Source organism: Enoplosus armatus, chromosome 10 (assembly GCF_043641665.1).
Source record: "Enoplosus armatus isolate fEnoArm2 chromosome 10, fEnoArm2.hap1, whole genome shotgun sequence".
Lineage (NCBI taxonomy): Eukaryota > Metazoa > Chordata > Actinopteri > Centrarchiformes > Enoplosidae > Enoplosus > Enoplosus armatus.
Window position 1 is genome coordinate 3,422,431 of NC_092189.1, and position 15,017 is coordinate 3,437,447.

Here is a 15,017-nt window from a genome sequence, read left to right on the forward strand (position 1 = left end):
CTGTTTTGTCTTCCAAATGAGTGTTATTGTCTGGCTGTTTGTGTATTCCCCAATAGGACTTCTTTTTTCTGCAACGCCGCCGCCGCCGTCCCAGATCTCAGCAATTAACATGTTGAGTGCATTGCTCGTTTTACCGATGGGAATGATGGCCCAGGCTACAAAAATGTGGCTGTAATAAATCTGACTTATCTTTTCGAAATAGATGCATAGCTTTGTGGAGACGAGAGCTGCAACCCAAATACGCTGAAAAAAAAAAAAAAAAAAAAAAAACGTTCAAAAAGGCCTCATGTGATCACGGCCTCAGGCTGCGGTTGCCCTGATTGACATTTCACGTGACCTTTTTGAATGGGTGTCACTGGGAGAACATTGCCTGTGGTGATTTATAGACTCGAATTCTATGACTTTACATGATCACCGGCGTCTTTTCAGCTGCGTCACGTACCCCGGCCGGCACTTGGGAGAGAAAACTGACAGAACTCGCTGAAAGTGTCAACGTCACAAGTGATGGGGGCTGAAATTGCAGCTGCCTCCCATGGCGCATGACAGATGCGTTTATGTTCTACGAGTGATTCTGCTCTTGTGGAATTAGCCCACTTGTCGGTGCTGCCAGTGTATTTTGACATTTCCGAAGGCATTTTGAACGAGTTTAAATGTTTCTGCAGTCCTGACATTACATTTTTTTTTTTTTTTTTTTACATGGAGAAAACTGACATCAGGGACATGTGAAACATCTACTTCATACAAGCCCGCTTCTGAAGTCTAAGTGCTAATTGACACTCTTGACACTCACCCGTGTCACATGAGTAACGTTAACCAGACACTTGATGTGAAACAATGTCAGTTATAGCCACTGGACAACCCAGCTCCAAAATCCTCCCTTTTCTGAAAGTATGACAAACACCAAGTCTTCACCTTCTACAGAACGAGAGTCAAAGTGCCATTTGACTCTTCACAGTGCTGGGATTAACCCACTTTCCATCGTGCAGTGAAGTCACAGGGATTTGACAGTCATATCCACCAGACTCTTGACTGGAATGTGAACCGGACTGACCTCTTTGCCTCAAAATGTGGGCTTTTTAGGAACCAAAGGGAAACTGACAAGGAGTTGTGCGCAGTTTGACGTTTCCGAAGCCTTTTTGAATAACAATGAGGCCCCCCCCCCCCCCTCCCCCAGTTGGTTCAGTTTCAACATTTACACAAGCTGAAAAGCTCTAACTAAACAACAACCTTCAACAACAAAATAAGTTGCAAGTTTCATCCCACATATTCTGCATGTCTGTTACAAATGTTTTCTGCTGACAAGCTCACAATGACGATGCTAACGTGCTGATGTTTTGCATGAAATGAACCCCGTTTACCATCTCGGTTCAGTGTTATTAGCGCTGAACACAAAGTACAGCTAAGGCTGATGGGAATGGCATTCGTTTTGTCTTAGTATTATGTGTTCATATATGAAAGAATTGGGAAAAGTGACCTTTTGACTTGATGGCGGTGCCAGGTGAAAAGTCTGGATGCCGCAAAAGCTGACAGAATTCATCGTCGAGGAGCCGTAAGTGTTTGTACAAAATGTCCCAATACAGAATTTAGATATTTCGTCGGATGACTATAAAACCTTGACCTGCTGGTGGCACCAGATGAAATGTCAGGGAATCACCAAAGTCGCTGGGATTCATCCTCTGGGGACCTTTAAACGTCCATACCAAATTCTATGGAGATCCACTGAATGCTTCTCAACGTATTTGAATCGGGACCCAACTGACTGACTTTGCCGTGCCTGGCGCCGTGGCACTAGCGAGGAGACACATGCAGCTCAGCCACCTCGACTTGTGTTGCTGCTTGCAGCTGAAAAACATAATCGAGCAGTCCTGTTTTTGGCAGCTGTGTTACGTTGCGGCATCGTGGCAAAGTCAGTCACGACCCTCCCTTCAACAAAATAGGTAGTTCCACAATTGCGGGTTTTGGATGGCCATTTTGAGTGTTGACTAAAAAACTGCTAAATCGAAAAAAAACTGCTTCCGACTGCACAGATTCAACGGGGGCACCACCCGGAGACGCATTCCTTCTTTTGAGTCTTTGCAAATTTAGAACCTTGCGCTGTTTGTGAGAGAACCTTTCGTTGCAGGTTTTCCAGAGCTCTCGCGGCTGAGGTCAGAAGCAAAACAAATGTCCTCAGTGCATCAGCGGGAATGCTCTAATCTGTTGCGGATTTTAATATCCAGAGTATTAATGTTTTAATACCTCCAACACCACAAAGCTCTGGCTGATGTGTGCCACTTGACACCTCTCACAGCGCTGGGATTAGCCCACTTTTCATCACTATGCAGCCGGGACCACAGGGAAGTGGCACATGCAATATTCCCCCCGTCGTTCTCGACTGTACATGGGAACACAAAAGTGGGCAAGGATCCCCCCTAAAGACACCCTCCCTCCCTCCCTTCCTTCCTTCCATCCAGCATCCCATTACTTTCCGGTTAATCTACTCCTGGGGTTCTTTCTGCAGTAAGGCCTTTTATGAGAGGAAAACACCCTTTGTGAGGGAGAGACACCTTTTGGATCTGAGATACAAAACGCCTCATATTTCTTCTTGTCTATCCGTCTCCCTCCTTTGCCTCGCCAGCCTCTCTAATCACTCTTTGCCACTCTCTCCCTTCCCCTTTTCTCTCCCTTCACATGCCTCTTTGAGAGCTATACAGCGGCACTTCTTGGGCTTGTACAGGTTTTCGGATCTTCCTGGAGTTCCTTTGATATGGAAATGAAATGACTCCGCTCAATGTCAGAATAGCTGAGGCGCAATCCCAGTGTTAGTGGTTCTGGCATTTTTTTTTTATTTTTAAAAAGCTCCTTTGCTTCAGCAAAACATTGTCAAGGGAGAGAGAGAGAAGACACAATCAAAGTCAGATGATTACAGCAAGGCATTTTGCTGAGCATTGTTGAATTTGATATGTCCGCCTGCACAAAGGGAACGATTTCAATAATAAACGCCTCATGGAGCGAATTCCAATAAACGCCGGGTTGTGTCTCTAAGTCGCTTTGCTTTGTTTCCCCCCCCCCTGGAGAAAACTCAGACTATTACCTCACAATATAAAGGCTAAAACAGAAATACTGCGCTCCTAATGAGCACGTCTGAACCGAACAGTTTGAAAGCTGACAGTGGAGGCATTGCAACCTCAAGTGTTTTGTTAGCATTTCAAAGCTAAATCCTCCCTCATTGACAGCAGATCAAAGAAAATATACCACTTATTGAACCTTTTTTCCCCAAGAAACAAAGGCACCTCCCGCTCAAAGCCGAGTTCTGACGCAACATTCTGCAGCGTGTTGAGAACATCCCAGCTGGATATGAACTGGCGGCCACTGTGGCGAATTTCAGCTGGCGAAACGTATTTGACCTCCGGGCGTGCCTCGTTGAAGTAATGAAATTCTGAAATAAAGCCAGGCCATCGGGGAACCGCCTTAATTTCCTTGTTCGGTTTGAGGTCTTAACTTTAACCTTCCCCGCTGTTCTATTTTATTACCGAGCACATTACAGCGCTGCGATATGATGACACAGATCAGTTGAGTCCCAGAACTGCATGGGAGTCGATGTGACGTCTGAAGCCATGTTTCTATTTTAGTACGACACCAGAATTTATGAGCACGCCTGAACTACTGACTGGGGCCTGAGAAGTCGAGGGACCCAGAAGACTCCTTACTTACTGTGTGTCAACTGGTTTGTGCTAATTTCATTGAAAATGATTTGGGAATATGCAGCACTAAAGAACTGTATTGACTCACCTCATCTTGATGCCCTGTGTCAAAAATCGGTACCTATTATATCATTTTCGTATGGTATCTTCTAAATGACTGTGTTCAATCAAATGACGCACACATCAAATCTGAGGTTAGGTAATATTCCCGGATAGAGAACCTGCAGAGAGAAGGGAGGAAAGGGAGGTTAAGCCTCGTTTGTACTCCGCAGCTGTGCTGTAGCTACCGGCAACTGCACGGAGACCATGTGGGGACGGCAAGAGCTGCGATTGGGAGGCTTGGGCTGTTTGTTGTTCTCTTGTACACGTTTCTTGATGTCAGCAGAGACTGTTAACATAAAAGCGAGTTCAAAGGGGAAAAAAAAAAAAAGGATCCCGTCCTTTTACAGTGACACTCATCCAGCGAAGCCATTTCCACTGCAAAAAAAAAACCTGCCGATAACCTCGACCGCCGCTCTCAACCGCTGTGAATGAAGCAACATGAACACGCCGATGGCACCGGAGTAGTCACGACCCATCACCAGTGTCGTACGCTCAACGAGAGAGCGCCTCGTTTACAGCAGGACTGCAGCATGTACATCAATAAATCTGGCTTTAATAGGGGCCCGGCAGCTCGAGTGAACGCTGTGCCCTCCATTTATATACATTAAAATCAATCGAGCAAATTTTATTTAATTGGTTATCATCATGTTGACATTAGAAAATAGAAGTGCCATGTAAATGTCTAACACTGCTTAAAATCATGTTTAGTTGTCTTCATAGCACCCTTCAATCACGCACCCCTTTGAACCCTGCAGTTTGACATGTTGGTCCCACGTCTGACTAAGCACCCTGGTCGACTTCATGTAAAAGGCACGGCGGCGGTCTTACTGGGTCGGGCCTGGCCACATTTCTGCAGCACAAGATTAAACATGCAGAGAGAGAGAGAGAGAGCGGGGGACAAATGTGCGTCTTGTTCCCGCCGTCACTGTCATTAATTCATTATCTCAACCATCGTCTCCTGAGTGCAAAGTCAGTTTAATAAGCGATGAAACGCTGTGAAAGAGCTCATTTTTAAGTTAAGGGGATCCTTCTCACATCAGGTATCAGCCAACAGAGGTTAAAAAGAAACCTCTGCGCGCAGGCACGTGAGCGAGTAGATGTTAAACGACGACCAGTCGATGTTTGGAACTTTAACTTTAAAGTCACGCGGATATATTGTTGCGTAATCCACGTCGCGAACGCGCATCTTTGAGTGAGGGCCAATTCTAGCATCTTTTTGAGAGAACATGAACTGAAAAATGAAAATGTAACCCTCCACCAGTAAAGTAGGGAAGTTGAACGCTTCGGCGGACACGTTTGCAAACCACTCACTGCCGCTAATGAACAACGGAGAGCGACGAGCCCGTCGACATTTCGATGAAGTCGGGGTTGGGCCTCCACGCTTCACAGCACGCTGTTTCTGCCGTCTTTAGTCGTGTTTCCGCAGAGGTATTTTCATGTATCGCATCAGGAAAGCTGTATGGATCCTTGACAAGGCTGCTGTGTCCATGATTTTTTTCTTTTTACCTCAACAAAGAAACAAAACACAATCATGTCAGAAACCTAAACTATTGGCATGAAAAAAATGAACGAATGAATGAATAAGCAATTCAGGAAGTAATTACTGTGCAAATCAGGAGAATGCAATGAACGTGAACAGGAGAATGTAACAGTGTGACAAATAATGTTCAACTCTTTGGGGATGTGCTTGGAGAAGGAGAAGAAAATAAAAAAACTTTTTGGTTTTCCCAAAGAGTGCATTTTTGCCTGCATGTGCGTGTTAAGGTGGACGTGGGCGTTTTTTTAAGGTGGAAGGTGTTTGCGTGGGCGCAGAGCTGCGCTACGCTGTGAATTGGGCAGGCTGATCTTCAGATGAACAAAAGGACACGTTTGCGGAGCGAGCGCGGCTTCCCGTTGGCCTCAGCCTCCGCAGTGCGCACCGGCTGCTGGATGAACTCCTCACACACCAGTTGCGCTTGGTGTGAATTGTCACACGAAAGCCTTTGTGCGGGGGGGGGGGGGGGGGGGGGTTATTTCTGTTGCTCTGGCTAATCACTAAGGCACTCATTTCCTCTACGGCATCTTCATTTTGACATTATAATGAATCTTGTTGAAGGAATGATGTGAGGGGGCCATAACAGGATTTTCCTCTTCATCTGAGTGTGTGTGTGTGTGTGTGTGTGTGTGTGTGTTATTAGGTGAATGTGTTCGGCTAGATCAGTTGTTTTTTTTCCCCCTTAAACTTTAAAAATGTCACCAAAGTGAAAACAATAAAACATTGCTCTGCATTGAGACAAACATGAAATATTCATGCGAGAATTTCAATTGACAAATAATTACAAAACTGTCAATATTTAGGATAATATATAGGAGGAGGAGGAGGAGGAGGAGGAGAGCTGCTACGCCTCCCTGTGAGTGGAACAAGCGTTGGTTAAATTGCGCCGCGGCTGTCCGGGGGCTCGGGTTTTCTAAAACACGTTTCCGTTCGTAGCTGTAGAGCTCGCGGGCCTAAACGAGGTGATGTAAGAACTTGAACAAGGAAACCTCTGCACTGAGTGTTTTGTCGGAGTGGTTGTTATCGGGTGATTGGTTTATTCGCTCTCCCTCCTGCCCGTCGGCTCATGGAGAGCTTCGTCGCCTCTTCCTCACGGCAGCAGGCTGTATTTTGTTGCTTCGTCCCCGTCACGGAGAATGTCAGGCGTTCCACTGCGCGGGGGGGCCACTGGGGCGCATCTGGAGCTCTATGCGCTATTATTGCAGTGGCTGGGCATGGAGCCCTTATTGTTTCATCTGGTGAAGTGGGTGGGTGGGTGTGTGTTTGTGCTTGTGGTACCAGACGGACCCACTGAGAGGGTCGTCTACATAGACCGTATCCTGCTCCTACGTTATCAGCAATTCGTTTGAACTAACCAGCATGTGTCACATTAAATTCACAACAGTCGTCTCCTTTCGTAATGACGTAGACGTAGACGTTGGCGCTGTAATATTAATCCAGTCCGACTCAAATGGGATGAATTTTCAAGGGGGGGGGGGGGGTGGGCGGGTGCACTATAGTGAGTAGACTCATTGTTTCAGACTGCATTTTTTAGGCAAATTGCCAAATTGTGTGAAAGTCATGTGAGCTAAAAAATAAAAATAAAGACACTGGGTTTTTTTCAGCCAAATAATTGGAGAACATGGCTCATTGCATGTAATATGCAGTTTAAAATATAAAATATATGTGGGATTTGAATTATGGGAGGTGTGTGTGTGTGTGTGTGTAATTATCGTTGGGGGGAGGGGGAAGAGGAGCAATGTATCAAATGCAATTGTAATTACTGTTGCTGTCCACAGCTCTGTGGCTGTAGGCCTGGCTTTTATTATTATGGTGTGTCGTCACGTGTTGCCTTAGTTTTTTTTAATCTTTTTTAGCGAAAAGTGTCAGCAGACAGATTGTGTTTGCTTGGATGCAACACATTACAGTAGCAAGTCGCACATTCAACTTTAGTTAATAGTAATGTGAGGTAATGTGGTCATTTAGCAATATCTGTGGTGCAGTACAGGTTATTAATGTGTTGTCTCTGGAAGGCAGCGTTCGTATTTCTGGTTTTCTTTTTTTTTTGATGTGCGTTCAGCCTCACGTGGTTAATGGCATTTAATAAAATATTAATGACAAAAAAGTGTCTGACCCTTTATGGATTAAAAAAAAAAGAAAAAAAAAAGACGACTGCATTGGTGTGTGTGTGTGAGTGTGTGTGTGTGTGTGTATTTCACTGCTGGGGTGACAGAATGAGGGCAGATGGCAGGTAGCTGGGGTTCTTGTTGGCACACACACACACACACACAAACAAACATGGAGAGCTTGTACACACAGACCAAGACATCTGACATTCAATCCTTAATCAGCCACATTCAAATACACATAGATGTACACAATTGAACGTGTGACATGAAGAGATCCAGGAAGAAGATGGAGAGACGTGTGAGGAGACAAACGAAGCAAAAAACAGCTTCCACGCGAAAACAGGAATGGACATTTGGGGGACGCAGTCACATGGGAGGGATATTCCAAAAAGATACGACCTATTTGGTTGGACTTTTTATTTATATTGGACTTTGACTTATCGCTGCTCAGCCTGTCCCTGTCCTCAGTGTCCCTGGGGGGACCGACACTCAGTGGCCTGAAGCAGGTTCTGTTGTGCCATGGGGGGGAGGAAGTAGCCCTAAAAGTTATGCACAACTCTCAAATCATGCAGTTTTTCTGACGCCCCAAGTGCAAATGCATATTAATGACAACGCAAACAAATATTGACTTATCAGACATATTGAAAAGGAATTTACCATCCCAGACAACCCGTGTTTGTTAATGGCCTAGTGTCTCATTCAAGCCAACACTCATTATGAATTGATTGAAGTATTTAGACCAAATTGATGAAAGAAGATGAGTGGGCATTCAAGTAAACAGTAATTCCAATATGCTCCTGCGTTTGCCCAGGGACAAAGTCCCTTTTAAAACCGGGGTAGTTTAGCCTTGAAACGCTGTTTTACTTTGTGTGAAATCTTGTCTCCAACACATTCTTAATTGTTGTTGCCTTCTTGTTCAGCATGAACAATAATGAACTGAACCGGCAGGTATTTGCATGCATGTCCGTCCTCACACGTCCGTTCCTCCTGTTGATAATCCAATTCACCAGACGGTAGCCTTTGAGATTTGTGGCATGTTTTGACCTGGCTACGTTGACGCCCCCCCCCCCCCCCCCCCCCAGTTCTGGTTGCTAAGCCAGGACTGGACCATCGCTGATTGGGGTAGGAATTGAACTGACGGTCAATCGGATCCAGGAGCAGTCGTTAATGTGTTTGCAGTAATTTAGTGAGTAGCCATGTTTTGGTCATTTAAGTTCATAATTGTTTTTAAATCTTTTGCGACGACCCCACTCTATATCCCTCCCCTCCTCTCTGTCTCGCCCTTCTGTTAGTTCCCTCACTGTCTCATCAATATGCTTTCATTTTCCGCTACACTGCCATCACTGTTACTCGCCGTTCGAGTCCCCCCCCCCCCATCATGTAATCAGTCTCATTTACGCTATCATCAGCCCTCCTTATCCGAGGCGCTGACATTACCGTCCGTCAAGTCAAATGGGAGCCGTGCTGAGAATATATGCTGTGAAATGATTCAAAAACAATATGCTCGCCGTTACACTCATTCATCCCCCCCCCCCCCATCTACTCCCTCACACACAGATCCACAGCTTTCCTCTGTTCTGTTGTAGCCTTCTATCTCACGTCTCTGCAATCACTTTCTACTAACATCTACCATTATTTACTTCCATATATACTACGTTTTTTTTTTTTTTTTCTTTGTATAAGTGACAACCAGTAGTGGAAAATGACCTCACACTGATATTTCCAGTGTAGCTACAATGATGTTTAGTAGGATGTAGGTTTTCTGAGACAGGTGTTAGTCTGAGATATACACAAACACTCTCAATGTGTGAAAGCGACGCGCATCTGTGTTTTTAGGTCGGGGCTAAAACGACTAAACAATGGAGAAATCTCTTCTTCTTAGTCATATTTCGGTTGATAAAACTGTGCATCGCAAGCAGCATCTGGTAAGGGCTGCAACAGACTGCAACAGCCTGCTGATTCCCACTCTCCACAATCACCTCAACTATCTTTTCATACAGCCATAATTTTCTCGTTCTCATTTCCATATTTTTTTCTGTTTCCAAACAACCACAAGAGAGTAAAAAAAAAAAAAAAAAAAAGCAGCTTAGAAAGCTGAAAGCTGTGTTTTATGAGTGCAGAAATCACCGAAAGCTGAGCTTCATGAAACGCCTTTATTGAGCGATGGGCTTATGATTGATATTTACAATAAGTGACCGCAACGTGTGTCGCAGATGAGAGGAAGGTCACTGCCACGCTGAGCAGGGCTTACATCACTGTTGTCCAACAGGTCTGTTTCCTTCGTCCACCCGAGAACACCAAGCTGGTGTTTTTAATTTGAACCTTTCCGGAGACAGCTTCTAAAAAAAAATCAGAGTTTTTGGGTGAGAAAAAAAACACCAGCGTAGTTTGGATAAGAATAAAATGAAGAAGAAGAAGAAGAAGAAGAAGAGGGAGGCTGTTTGCACGAATATTGAGTAGTAACAGTGTAGAAAAGGCAGAAATACATATTCATTGCGCAAAGAGCTCAGCTATGGGCTATTGCTGCATATTGCGCAAAGGGTGTTCACGTTCCATTCGACTGCTAGCCTTGTAGTGACTCCAGAAAAACAGCCGAAAGTAGCTGCTTTTGTTTATTTCGATGAAACTTGCAGCAATGTTGCGGCCATGTTTTGTAGGGTTTTTTTTGTTTTTCTTCCCCTTTTTGTTTTCCTTTCATTACCATCACCTTTGCTGTGGCCTCTGCTCTCTCGTCTCCTGCACTTAAAAACAAATGGCTGGACGCAACGTGTGTGAAACGCATCATCATAAAACGCAACAACAACAACATTTGGGAGACTGGGGACGTGACATCATCCATGGGTGTCATTTTTTTTTTTTTTTTTTCTTCTTCACCCCCAGGGTAGATTGACTTCTGTTTGGACACTGTAAAATAATCAATGAAATAACCAATAAGAAAACAGTAATTCAGGGTCTGGGCCTTTCCGGTATTGACGAGTTCTAGAAGGGAAAAATGCAATGAATGAATGTCTCATCACTTCCGTCATGTCAGAGGTGGATGACACTGACGGGAGCAGATCCGACTTTTTAATTAAAGACCTATATCTTCCCCATACATCAGTGACAACATCAAGTGTACCATCGGCCTGCCGTCCCTCTTATTTCTCCATCTCTTCTTCAAAAGTCAGACACCCCCCACCCCCCACCCCCCTCCTCTCCTCTCACGCGGCTCTCAATTTCCTTGCCTCTAATTTCCTTTTCCATGTCTCCTTCTCTTTGCATCCTTACCCTGCCCTCTTCCTCTAATTCCTCTCTCCTCCATCTTCCCTCCCTCCTTCAGTCCCTCTCATCTTTCTCTCATCACTCCCTCCATGTCTTTGAGCCACTCACCAGTCCTCTCGTACCGCCAAGCCTTTGAAATATAGATCAGGCTTCATTACCTGCCTGTCTCTCTCTCTCTCGCTCTCTCAATTACCTCTTTTTCTTAAAAAAAAAACACCCAACCCCTGCCTTTCTTCGTCTCATTCTCCCTCCACCGTTCCCCTTTTCATCCATCTCTTGCTCTTTATCGGCCTATCAATCCATCCGCCTTGTTTGTCTGCTTCTCCGGGCGTCTGTCCCACATTGTTGTGGAACCAAAGAAGGCCGCATGAAGCCGGAGTTCCCCCTCCGCCGCCGCCGCTGCCATCGCTCGCTCTCTCGCTCATTATCTCCTCGGCAACGGTCCCCATGGTGATACTGTAGTTGCGAATCCAGGACATCCTTGAGGAGAGGTGATACCTTTTCAGAAGACGAGAGAGGGAGACCGAGATAGAAAGGAGAGAGGGAAGTGGGATGAGAGAGGAGAGGAGAGGAGACAGAAAGTGAAGACGCTGAGAATACTTTTTTTAGAGCGGGTGAAACGGAGGAAAAAAAATGGGCAGAGGAGGACAAGAAGATGGTGGGAGAAAGAAGAGAGGACAGGACAGGAAGGGACAGAGATGACTTAAAAAGAGAGGCCAAAATGAAGGAAAAACAACCAGATAAATGAGAATGGAGATGGAGGCCGTACTTGAACATATAATAACGTTGATACTATCCTTCTGAACCAGTAAAAAAAACCAGTAAATCAGAACTCAGTATTCATAAAAATGAGGATTTGTTGTGGTAAAAGCTGGTACTGATACGGGGAAAGGTACGTGTCGCAAGTCAGAAAGGTTAAATGGACCTTCCGGGGCTTCTTCCTGTCTTAGCTGGCAGGGTAATCACCAATCTGCCATAAAACTCAACGCAAGCAACCAGATACACAGCCACCGCTACGTTAGAAAATTAAAAAATGGCTGACATGCCACGTAGAGTTGAGTTTCTCGCCGCTTGAGCAACGTTTAATGTAAGTCTAATATACCTTTTAGTGCTCAACCAACTCTTGAGGAAAAAATTAAGATTTGGGAGGTGTGTGTGTGTGCGTGGACTGCTATGTGAGCCTCTGCTGCCCATGATTATCTGTGACAGCCTTCTCATGAAGATCCACACAGAGTTGTTTGCGGAACCACTGTGGAAGTCCTGCATCCGAATGAACCGGCGAGCCACAACAAGGAGCTGAAGGAGGCTTAAAAACGCTCTGTAGAGCTGCAAGCGTTCACTTTCTGGAATATGGGCATTTCGAGCAACTTTTCAGATCACACACGTCATTTGATTCAATATGATGCCGAAATTGTGATCGCAGGTTTAACTTAAGTTGAAAAAACGCGCGTGAAGCTGCTGCGTTTCATCCCATAAAATGCTCGCTTTACATCACATTTTCAACCCAGATGAAAAGGCAACTTGTGTTGCTCTGTCAGTGACGGTAATAACAGGTCGCATTTATTACTTCATCCATTACTTTTCTTCTTCCGGGAGAGGAAGGTGACGTCTGTTTGCAGACTAAGAGCAGAGAGGGAGATGAGGAGAAGAGTCAGGGTAGAGAACAGACTTAAAGGAAGAAGGGAAGACGACGACGACGGGAAGGAAGAGACGAGGAGAGGAAGGAACTGGAAAAAAAAAAAAAGAAAAGACAGCTATTCAAGACATGAGGAGGTGGGAGGAAACACACACACACACACACACACAAACACACACACACACACACCATCTGAGCCATCCTGTACAAAGCTCCTGTTCTCCCAAGAGTTACAGAGACAGAGGGTGTGTGTGTGTGTGTGTGTGTGTGTGTTGGCCCAAATCCCAGGTATAGTGGGAGGGATTTGTGTTTTTCTCTTCCACTTAATGTCAAAGTGCCATCTCTCTCTTTGTTTGGAAGCATGATCTGCGTGTGTGTGTGTGTGTGTGTGTGTGTGTGAGCTCCTGGCTGTGATTTATTTCTTCTTCTTTTTTTTTTTTTAGAGAATGTGTCTATGTGGATTGGTGTGTGTGTGTGTGTGTGTGTGTGAGTGTGTGTGGTCTGTACAGCAGGTGAATGTGTGAGTATGTGTATATCGTGTAACATTCTGAACAACAGTATTAGAGCAGTGGTTCCCAACCGGAAGCACAGCTTTTATTTTGAAGTACAGTTTCCTGCTGCAGAGTGACTAACGAACGGGCTACTCCGTTAGCTGGCTGGAAAGGTCGCCGGCTTCACATACATACAAAATAAATTCAACTTGGTTTTTACTTGTATTGAAGATAGACAAAGGACAAAAACCTCAGTGTGCTGCAGCGAAGTACGAGCGAGAAACTGCATGAAGCCTTCAAAGCTTAGCCGCCAAACGCCATTTAACGACCAAACATACGGCCCACGCCGAGAAACAGGCGGAGTTTATTCAGAGAAAACTGCTCAGGGACTCTTCTTCATGCTCAAAGTGAGAGCAGGCATCTTATCACGTTGCTCACCATGTGTGCAAAGTGCAAAAGGAAGCCCACACTATTGCAGAGTACCACATCTTACCCGCTGCCAGAGAGGTCTGCTGTCGATACACTGAAAACCACACCGCTGTCCAGCAATACACACGCTCAGAGGCGGATCCAACAGGGCACGGCTCGTATGAAGTCCAATTACCACATGGTGCCCCATGGATGTTACGGATTGTGCCATCTTACTGGTTTATGTGAAGCGCGTGTGGGATGTTGACTTTAGGGCCCTTAGGAGCTCAGGATATGGTGCCAGTCATGGGCAGTGAACATGTACTGTACTGCATTCATGAGCTGAAAACGTAGGTCGCAACTTTCCTTTCAGAATCCAACTCGCCGTTTGTTTGCGGGGCCGGGACTGAAGCATCGGCTGTGTTTTCTTGTTCTTTTGTTCCTTAAAATAAACGAATTGAAAAGGCCTATAGATCTTCAGACTTTGTCGATAAGGACCTTATTCATCAAGCCAACATTTTTCTCTTTACCCTGCACCGCAGCAACTATTTTATTGCCCTGTTCTTGGAATTACTTGGCCTATTAACGTGATGTGCCTTTGCAGAGTTTGTCTCTGGTTTGTTAGGTCATAAAATGCACTTTTGTTTTGGTTGCAGTGCTGTTTGTTTAAGCCCACGTGTTGTTTATTATAACATTTTGTGAAACAAAATTAGATGTGTGGTGATGGAGTTGATGTGGATCTTGAACTAATAGGAGAAATCATGGGAACGTTATTCGTGCCATTACTCCAGATTGAGTATCGCCAGTGCGCACACTCCTCACCTTGTGTATAAATTGGACTGAGACCGGAAAATAACTTTTCCTTTGGCTGTTTAAGGAGCCAGTGAGGTCCAGAACATAGAGGGCTGCGCCTCATAGAACCTGGAGTGACGTATGTTACTAAGGTTTTATATCGTATCGGCTTCGCCCTCGAGGACCAGAGTAGTGGAAGAAGACAGCTCTCCATACGCCGACAAACAGGAGGGAGTGCAAACAATCACCAACATCAATTACTCTGACAAAACACTCACAGTGCAGACTCAGTCGTAGAAAAACAGGAGACGTCCCGCAGGTGAAAGTAAATGAAAAAAACAGAAGCCGCAGTGCAAATGTCTACCACTGTCATTCCTCCGTGCAGTGCCCTGGAAGATGAAATTCCTCTGGTGGAAGTGCGCTCTGATGCTCCCAGGGGGATCCATCCCGGAGGAGAGATACGCCTGTGAAACAGCCTCACGCAGCCAGTGTGACAGGCGCTGTGCAGACAGAGGAAGCCCCCGAGACAGCTCTCTGTGCTGCACAAACAAACGCAAGGCGCAGGGCAGCTGTGCGCGCGCAGTGTAGCGGGACAGGGCGGCCACTGGGCTGAGGAGATGAGACTTGTCTCACCCCAAAATGAGCCATCTGGTTGGGCTCCAGAGAAGGAACCAGGAGGGAAGCCGTGTTCTGTGAGTTTTGAGGCTCCGCCGCTGGCCCGTAATGGTGTTTTTTTCTGATGGCGGGAAAACAAGGCCACGCGGGATTACGTTGGGTCGCCGGGACCAGCGGCGTGGCGAGATCTTTGTTGGCAGGCGCCTTCATGATGATCTCCGGACGCTCACGCAGAAGGTGGTTTTGGTGAAGTGCACCCAGCATCCCACCAACGCTCTCAAATTCGCTGACGTTTGGTCGACCGTAAGCACACTATTGACAGACATATTTAAAGGCAGTAGTGCAGCTAAATTATCACTTGGCTTGGTTCACTCAAACCTGTGAATT